Source organism: Electrophorus electricus, chromosome 2, assembly GCF_013358815.1.
Source record: "Electrophorus electricus isolate fEleEle1 chromosome 2, fEleEle1.pri, whole genome shotgun sequence".
NCBI lineage: Eukaryota > Metazoa > Chordata > Actinopteri > Gymnotiformes > Gymnotidae > Electrophorus > Electrophorus electricus.
In genome coordinates this window covers 12754496-12764948 of record NC_049536.1, presented here as the reverse complement: position 1 = coordinate 12764948, position 10453 = coordinate 12754496, and positions in this window count along the sequence as shown.

The following is a 10453-nucleotide window of genomic DNA, read 5'->3' as shown; positions in this document are numbered from 1 at the left end:
GCACGCACACACACACACACACACACACACACACACACACACACACACACACACACACACACTCACTCACTCACTCACTCACTCACTCCTGTTCCACCAACAATCTCGTAATGTTACTAATGGCATTATTTAAAGCAACTCTTCAGCACAGTGGTACGTTATTTAAAGTGGCTTAGAAGTGACGAAGTGAAAGTGACAAATACTTCCTCATTTTCTTCTACTAGACCAAACTATCACTTAAAGGAAATCAATAGCTGATTTCTTGCCTATTAATATGATAATGTTTTACAGTCAGATTGGAGCAGGAGAGCAGAGGAGCTACACAAATCATTGAAGATCTGTGAACACTATTGCAATTGGGATGTATACTCATGCATTACATTGGAATGCTGTCACGCTCCAGCTGGCAGAACATGCAGAATTGGTGAAATGGAGACATATAGACCAGCTGCAGTTCCACAATATGACCGGAGAGATAATTAAACAAGGACATGAAATCCACATTGTTTCTGTCCATTCATTGTTTCCCCCCTATTTACGTATGTTGCTAAGTGAGGCAGGAAAAAAACACATGGTCATTATAGTCTGTGAGGGTGTGAGAGCGAGAGCTGGGGGGAAGGGACAAGTGGAAGGAAAAGATGCATATGATATGTCATACTATCCATGCACCATCTGTTACATTTAACAGACAAACTATATATTTCTTAACGCCCCCCAACACACACACACAAAACAAAGGAAGCTGTGTATAGTAATGAGATGCTGAGAGAACAGTGGGAGGTGTGTATTTTTTATTAAAGTTGCAAAGGATAATTGCAGACATTGGGTTTGAGAGCTTCTCACTTATAAACAAATGGGAAAACCACATAGGCACTCCTTAATGGAAGCTCATAAATTAAAGTGCTTACACAAACACCACATAATAATTCACCTCCTTGACATAGATGTAACATACCAGTACAATCCAGGCTACTGGCACCTCATCATTGTCAAGCATTGCATTATGCTTCTTATAGTGCTTAGCAGTGGAGTACTGGGATCAGCTATAAGATTAAGCTGGCACAGGAATGGTTTGTATGAAGGATCCTGCTGTCTCTGCTTTCCAGTGGGAACACCAAATCGTTGCTTTCTTGTGCAACTCATTATGGGTGACACAAGACATACATAGATCCAAAGATCAGTCTTATTGTAAAACCTACCTCTACGTAGCTTGTGCTTGATGCATAAGCAATTTGGGGTCTTATATTTTTAAGCATATTAATTTGGGTGATTAGATGCATATGAGTAACATTTTATTCCAATTTAAGGCTCATTTAAGGATGTCATAATGCACTGACAACACATCCATAACTTGTTCATAAATCCTGTATAAATATTTATGCACTCTTGTCAACAACTGCAAACATAATACTCAGTCTCTAGACAAACATTCATAAATAAATTTCATAAATGACTTTTTCCTAAGTACAGTACTGATGAGTAATTCCATGTAACATCAAAGAACATTTTTCATCCCAGGCACAGGGTTTGTCTTTTTCATTATGATTTATCATCAAGTTGAAATCGTTCTATATCCGTGCATCATTCCTCAGAGTGTAATTCATAGCCATTTCATCTGTCTTTGTGTCATGTCAGCTGCAGCCAACTATGGGCTTATGAATTTGTTTTCTGATGTCTCTTTCAGTGGTAGTGGCTCCTTGAAGAGACCCCAAGACTAGGGCCAATTCCCAGAGCTCAACAATGAGTCACTTGGGACGTTTTTCTATTTCTCTCTCTCTCTCTCTCTCTCTCTCTCTCTCTCTCTCTCTCTCTCTCTCTCTCTCTCTCTAAGTGGCTTTGTGCACCAATACATTTTGGTAAGGACATATTAACATATTAAACATATTAACATATTAAAAACAACATTAAATGGCAATCTAAGCTATATATATATATATGTAGGCTTTCCTCTTTATATATGAATGGAAAGCCAAATTCATAAATGAGTAGTGCTCCATCTCTAAACTCTGTTCCATACTTAGCACTGTTTTACCAGTTCACATCTGGGAGTGTAAGTGAAATTGTGTGTATGTGCCCATGGATTTCTTTAGTGTATGTAAATTTCAGTTGTCCCTGTAAATATGCTTGTCCGTGTGTATTTCTGTGCATTTGTGAATCCTTGTTCTATGTCCATAGTTCAGCCCAGTACCACAGCTCCATGATAAATTTCACTGTGAGTCTGTCATGGCCATGACTTCACTAAATCCATCCATCTCACTCAGTATTTTTAGCACATCACCACTTCACAGAGTCATTAGTGCCATGCTCATGTTTTAATATTGACTCAGGAATTTATTTCATGTTCTTTCAATTCACCTGCACTGCATGAATGAAGTGGCCCTCAAAAAGGAGGAGGCATTAAAGACAGCTCTCAACCTTCTAGTGCTTAAGTGGATTTTTACCTTGACCTGCAGCTACCTTTGCGTGCAACTGCTGAATTCTATGTCAACATGTGATACAAGAGAAGTGATGCGGATGCATGAATTAATGTCAACTTATGGTGGCAGAGCGGTCACTGTGTGCATGTATGTGTGCTGTGTGTGGTGTGATGGCTTCTTGAAGTATTGGTCTTCTGACCCACACTCCCTGGGCACCATGGAGATAACATGGAAATGAGACATCACTGAAGTAGTCTATGTTAATCAGATAGCAAAAGCCTATGAGAGAGAGAGAGAGAGAGAGAGAGAGAGAGAGAGAGAGAGAGAGAGAGAGAGAGACAACAAAACAGAAGAGAAAAGAAGGGAAGTGGTAAAGAAAATCAATGAACAATAAGTATCATAAAATATGACCCAATTGGAAATAGTCTGTTATTCAGATAGAAAAGCCTATGACAGAGAGAGAGAGAGAGAGAGAGAGAGAGAGAGAGAGCTCACGAGCGAGAGAGAGAGATCAAAATGCAAAAGTAGGGAAGATTGTAAAGGGAAAAAGGGTTTAAAATATGAACTAGTTGGAGGATTTGGCAATAATGTAGCTGATATTGCACATCCATGACATGGTATTGGCTATTTATATGAAGGCATGGGCAGCATTACTATTTTAGTTCTGTACAGTGCAGGTAGAATTGAGAGATGTGACATAGACAATAATTAGACTCTCCTTTTTGGTGACTATACAGCTGAGATCGAATCCTGGCGTATTCACACACAAGCGTCCTGTGTGGGGTAAAACAGCCAGGCCTAACATACAGGTGCGTGGGCTGCAAGTGTACTTTATTTGGGCTTCTCCGTCGTCACAGGCAGTGAGGTTCCGTCAGACCGTGCAAAACAGGGCACAGCCATAATAAGAACTCAGGCAACAGGCAGGTGAGGTCAGAACACAGAAATAGCAGTATTTATTTCTATAGGTATAAAAATCAGAGAAACCACAGAGAAATAGGAAACAAGGACAGCCAGCTTTATACTGTACATGCAAAATTTGGCAAGCATTAGATCAAATAATGGGGTATGAGCAGCAATGCTGATCAGATTGAGCACATGTTTGTGTAGTCATGAGTCCTGAAACACTAGGGCAGAGCTTCCATGACATCAGCCATTACATTATCGGTGTGGTCGGTGCGGAGAGCTGCACAGTTAGAAACCTATCTTTGTGAATTGTCCAAAAAAATTACAATGTTAAAGAGATCTTTAGACATGTATCAATTCCATAGCCACAATATGCATCAAACACGCAGTCATGCATATAGACAGCCACATGCTCTTGCATACTCTGTCATATGTACTGTCACAAATGATTCACACTGTACAGTCTGCTGTCTAACTGTATTTAGAGCTGACAGGTGAATTATGCAGAGCACCTTGTTGGTAGTTCTGTTAGTGTTAGCGGGGGCTGGAGTTCAGCCATCATATCCACTGACCAGGAGACCTTTGATTCCAGTCTCCTTTTCAAGAGGAATCTAAACATGGCTTATAACCACCACTCTGCCCAAGGAGTTTCTTGTGCTCCTAGTACAAACCAATACAAACACAATTTGTGCATTTTTCTTTGCTAAATAGTGAATGAGCATTGTTGTGTTGAGTGTTTATAGCAGTTTCAGGTGCTGTAGAGTACGTCTGGGGTAGCACTGGTGTTGATGGGTTTAGCTGTTGTTTTGGCAACATCAGCATGTGGGCAGCAAGCTCCAAAGCATTGTGATCTGCTCAGTCAACACACCTTTGGTTTCAGGTTTGTGTGTGCATGTGTTTTCTGTGTCTGTGTGTGTGCAAATGCATTGTAGTGCCCTCTGAATCCTAACTCTCAGTGCTTCTCATTATGAATGTGTCATCTGTTCTGGCAGAACAAAACCTTCTGATGTACCCAGCCGGGGATCACCTGCACTCTGCACATTCTTCATTGATTCAGCTACAAACTATTGAGGCTATATTCTGGCTGAAGTGTACTGGGGAATATTAGGTTGCTGTAGCACAAACCTGTCTTATTTCATAATATAAGAGAAGATTGACTGTCTCCCTTTGCTCTTCACCTAGCTCAGCCACTTATTTTTATTTAACCCCATTCAGCGCATGTGTCTGTGTGTGCTGGAAAGTGTGCAGATGTATGTGTATAATAATGTAACCCTACCACTGTAGTAAATAGGAGCTTTAATTGTGCTCCTTTCACAGCACATTGCTTCCACTCTCATGGTGCAAGTGGTCCGATTATCAGTAGCCCTGACTGTGGCAGGTGCACAGCCTTTGAATTATGAGTGTTTCTAATATAGGAGTACTTATATATACAGACATAATAGACTAATAGAACCTGTTTGTCAGAGCTGTGAAATGATGGGGTCAGTCATTTTGTTTGCTAATGTTGACACAGAGATAGCTTTGACCACTAGGCTTTGACTTCTATCAAATACTTTGATCATTAGGTCTTAAACGTGAATCACAGATAAAGAGACCATGTAGGTTAGCAAAAGAATTAGTAATCTATTGGTGCATCAAGCTTCTACAGTAAATCAGTAAAACCATTTTCTTTCACCCTGCTTGTCCTACTTTGTGTCATGGTGATCACTCCACCCTCGGCTGGTAGCTTCCTTCATAAGGCAGTGGAGGTGCATGTGGCTTTGTTTACGTTTTTGCCTTTTGTTGCACCACATGGTTTCTATTTTGATTTGTTGCCATGCCTCCTTCAGGTGGTGTGTGATGCCTCATTCTCCACACCATCTCAGGATTATTATGTTATGTCCTGTATGCTTTGTTATTTTGAATGTTACATTGGCTTTCTTTTGTTCCTTTTAGTTACACTTTTGAGTACACTTTTTAGTACAGTTTGATATTTGTTAATTTCATTAAACTCTCAAGACTTGTGTTTGGTTCCTCCTTGTTTTCCTACACATTCTACATCCATGACTGTATATCTTTACCAAACCTCTGGCATGAGTGTCCAACAAGTGTTGTTTTCAAATTAGGAACATTGATTTCTGTGAAGAAATATTTCACAAAAGAGAAAGACAAAAACATTTGAGTTTTGAGATTTAAGAAACAGCAGTTATAGTTAAGATAGATTGCAGTGACATATGGATATTAAGAAAGTGTTTATCTGTTGCACAGCAAAGAGCTCTGGCCATATTTGTTTAATTGCTGACATCAGTGGTTGGTCCTGTATGATTGTTTCTCAAGGAGAATGTCACTTCCATCTTGGAGTTCAAGATTCTCTAGTTCAAGTTTTTTGTTTTTGAAATCATTTGTTTCTGAAGCCATAGCTCCACATCATATGAGAATGAAAGCACCAGAAATTTGCCTGGCCTATCTGCCGATGGAGAAAACTCTGCTGACAAAGATGTCTAGGTGTATGACATTCTTGCAGAGTCCATGGTGAAATAAAACATGTCAGAATCCACTGTGCTAGAATCAGTTCCCAGTGTAGTTTCAAGATACCATTGTCTGGTGTCAGCTCTAAGTTGTCAGGCAAATTAAAAAGTTCATTGTTGAAGTCTGGGTCTTTATGCTGAATGAGAATTTCAAAACTCTTCTCTAGTTGCATCTTTTCAGAGAGTTCTTCCAATAAAGACAGACTAGGAGCAGTTTCCTGATGTTATCAGCAATGGCTACCTGGAATACGGGAAGAAGAGGGAACATTATCAACAAAGTTGCAATCTCTTACCTGACACCATAAGTTTCTCACCGACCTATAACCTGGCCTCCACCATGAATGAAATCTCTGAGACAATCAGAAAAGTATGAATCTGACAAAACCCCAAAAGACACAATCATACCTTTGCTGTGTATCCCCATGCAATGTTGAAACTGGACAGAGAAAAGAGTTTGGTTTGCTGATTTATTACCAATAACTTTCCTCAGTCTTAGTTCAAGAGAGATTTTGACCACTTTAACCTTTTCAACATATAGTGGTGCTTAAAAGCTTTGTGATTCCAGAGCATAAGCTATCATCAAGCTATCAGACTTGCCAATGTTCTGAGAGGGTTCTTGAAACTGTCATGCATACCCTTTTTAAACAAGCTATGATTTGCCTCAAAACATTTGTCTTGTAGCACATTTTACCAGACCAAAACAGATCAGGTGCATGTAATGCTTGAGGAATGTATGTTTTGGTTGCAATCTCTCATTTGGAAGTACGTCAGTGACGATCTGAAATCTTGCTTTCCAGATAACAGTGTCTCCTGTGATAAGTTTAGCTAACCACTAACTTCATGATCCTTTAAGCCTAAAATCAAGTTCCATGCCTTTTCACCTTGAGGCTCCATACCACCTACCATCAGAGAATTCAGTCTTAGTGTGGGCTAATTAATTGTCATTAGCAGTAACATGGACCAATAACATAATGATGAAACATGGAGATAAACCAGAGTGGGGAGGATGGACAGATGCCTTGAGGAATGGTTTTAATTTAAAAAAGTACTAAAAACAGGGTAGATGCCAGCAATAAACAAACAGTAAACAGAAGGGGTGTATAAGCTTTAGTAATAAATACTCTCCAAAAACCAACAATAAAATACACAGGTACACAGTAAGCACTTGATTAATAATGGCAATACATCACATTGACTAAGTGAAAAGATGAGTAACAGGTAACATAAGGAACATCCTCTGGGGAGGATGATTTGCTGATGTGGTTAATGATTTTGTCACGGCACAGCCCCCTCCTCCTAGATGCCTCCGTGTGTGTGTGTGTGTGTGTGTGTGTGTGTGTGTGTGTGTGTGTGTGTGTTCGTATGCATGGCCACACGCCTCCTGGATGTCACACCTGTTCCTAGTTTTATGTTGTTACCGTGCGTATATAAAGTCCTGTTTACGCCTTGGTCTTTGTCGGTGTGTGACCCCAAGCAAGTTATGTGCTTCGTTGTGCTATTGCGTAGTAAGTAGTGTTTGTTTTTAACAAACACTTCGTGTTTGGTTTCATTTTTGTTTCGTGTGCTAATAAATGTCTGTGTGTGAAACATGGCTCATCTGTGCATCCTGCTTCACCTCCCGCGTTACAGAACATAGACCACTAACGGATGCCATGAGCCAAGACTAAGGGGAAGAAGAAGGGCAAGAAGCAGCATAGCTGCCCCAACCCAACCTGCGTAGGGGAACCCTCCATACTGGTGGGAACACTCTGCAGAGGCCTACCTACCTTCGCTGGACTACCAGGACCAGTATGACTACAACTACCAGTATCCAGGGTCTGACTATACGGGGTCCTACGTGCCTGCCATGGACTACCGGGAAGGCTATGACGAGTATGGCAAGGTTGAGGAGTATGATGACATCAGCCTCAAGTCAGACATGGAATCCAACTGCTCCAGGGATCCATTAATGGAAGTGATAGGGGCCCTCCACAAGGATCCCAGTTCGGGTTTGGAGGAGGAATTAGCTGACTCTGAGAGCGACGAGCCTCCGGTGACAAAAAGAACCACCCAGAGCAAGCCACTCTTGAGCCTGAAAGTCACTCCGTCACCTTTAAAGAGGCATTTTGTCAGTGGACACTCCCTCACCTAAGGCACACAGCCTTAGAGCTCATGTGTCTACTCATGCACCTCCACGAGGCAAAAAGGAAGCATCTGCAGAACCCTCTCCGGAGACAGGCAATTCATCTGGTGCGCTTCCTGCCTCATCCGCACCAAAACCAGAGACACCGTCACCACCCAATTCAGCAATGGGCACTCCCCCCTGGATTTGTCGAACCTTTCCCAATCATTTGCGCGGTTTTGTTCATATATCTGTTTTGGTTACCGTAGCCATCCGGTTCGCTGCCTTCCAGCCTCACTGTTTGGCATTGTTCTGGGGGCTATGGCCCGATGGGAGGTGGTTCTGTCAAGGCATGACTCCTTCTAGACACCTCTGTGTGTATTCGTCTGCATGGCCACACCCCTCCCATGCATCACCCCTATTCCTTGGTTTATGTCATTACCGTGTATATATAAAGTCCTGTTTAGTCATTGGTCTTTGTTGGTGTTTGACCCCAAGTAAGCTGTGCATTTCATTGTTCTATTGCATACTAATTAATGTTTGTGTTTAATATTCTTCATATTTGGTTTCATTTTTGTTACGTGTGCTAATAAACGTTTGTTTGTGCACGACACAACTCGTCTGTGCATCCTGCCTCACCTCCTGTGTCACAGACTTCCTGGTAATTCTGGCATGTAGAGTCATTCTCTGTAGTTCTCCATGTAGTGGAGAACTGTGTTATACAGAAATCCATGATAGAAATAATAAACACAGAAATAGCCAAAATCTTCAGTGTAAACAACAACAAATGGTCAAAAAGATACAGAGATAAGTACAAACACTGACAACTGAGAATACAAAACACAGGGTATAAATACACTAGGGAATTGACTAACTAGGCAACACATTTTCTTTTTGCTTCCCAAAGTAAAATATATGGACCTTAATACGTTTTATGCTGATTTTTGAAGTTTTTTAAGTGTGTAGATTATACAGTAATTACGTACTACTTATTCATAAATAAAGCTTAAATTGTTTACAGATGTACTTTAGTAATGTACAAGTGTATGACTTTTGCCAATATCTGGCCTCAAGAACATCCCACTTTAGTGTCCATCAATAGTGTGCCAATCTCTTGTCTTTTTTCTGTGGATTTTGGATTTTTGCCTAGCCCTTTTGTACTGTTGCCTGTATCTGATCCTGGTTTACTTTGACCCTCACACATCTAACCTGAGATTCCTACCTCTGGCCCTTGTTTGATTTGTTAGTAAAGTTCCCTTCACATAGAGCCCTCTTCTGTCTGAGACTAATTTGTTACAGAATATTTCACTTTCTGTGGATCCAGCAGGGCTGCCTGAAATGCAGCATACAATCCAAGCACAAGGAAGACGCATCAGTTCTTTTGAATCACATCCCCATCAGCTACATTGTGCTGTGTAGGATTGCAGAATATGCAAGCCGCTTTGGCTCCTTCCTTGCCCACAGCCACTGCAGCTACCCCTTCCGAGTCCTGCAAAGTCACAAGTTCACCTTTATGGTTCACGCTCCCTGATATGTTGGATGGAACTCATGGCCAATGTAAATGTTTCTTGATGCAGTGCTCCCTGTACTTTAGCCACTGCCCAGGAGCATTTCCCACAGACATGTCTACTGGTAAGGCTCTTACATGGGCTACCACCATTTGAGAGGCTCAGACCCCAGACACACAAACCTACTCAAACGTCAATAGTTTAGGGAGATGTTCGACCCCCCCACCAAATTGGTAAAGTCCCTGGTGAGCACCTAGTCCATCTCCACCAAGGGAGAACTCCAGCATTTGAGTATGCCACTGTATTCCAAGCACTAGCTACCTGAAGCGGATGGAACGATAAATCTCTCAAAATGGTATACTATCAAGGACTCAACAAAACATTTAAATCTGACTATGAATCTACACTATCTGAACTTAAACATGTCTATATGCATGGATAACCTTATTCGGTCCAGAAGAACCCACTTTACTTCCACAGCTTCCACAGTCCAGAAATGGTGGCTCATCTCATCTCAGAAATAGGCAGAGCCTGTCTAACTCCTGACAAAGGAATATTGGAAGATTTGAAGGCCTTTATTGAGGTAACCTGTTCACTTCCATACCTCCTCCCTGCTTATAACCAAAATTCCTGTTGAGGAGTGCCAGTTTCCCTATTACATCTGATAGACATCTGTCAGTTCTGGTCAGACTCCTTATTTTCTGTTTTAGCCCTTGTTGACTCTAGAGCAGCTGAAGTCTTTATTGATTTGGATTCTGTACAAGCATGGAGAATCCCTTTAGTCACACAAAAACCAGCCCTATCAGTAAAGGAAATTGACGTATGTCCGTTGGGTACAGGAAAGATCCGCTATTCCACTCACTCTCACAGTAGAGGTGAGAAAACTGTCTCCCTACTAACAGTGAAGTCCCTGGACAATCCCCTGATTTTAGGGCACTTTTCTTTGTCCTCTGAGGGATCTCCGACCTTGGGGAAGGAATTGTTTCTCAATGTTTAGCCATGCCCCATGTGATTCAC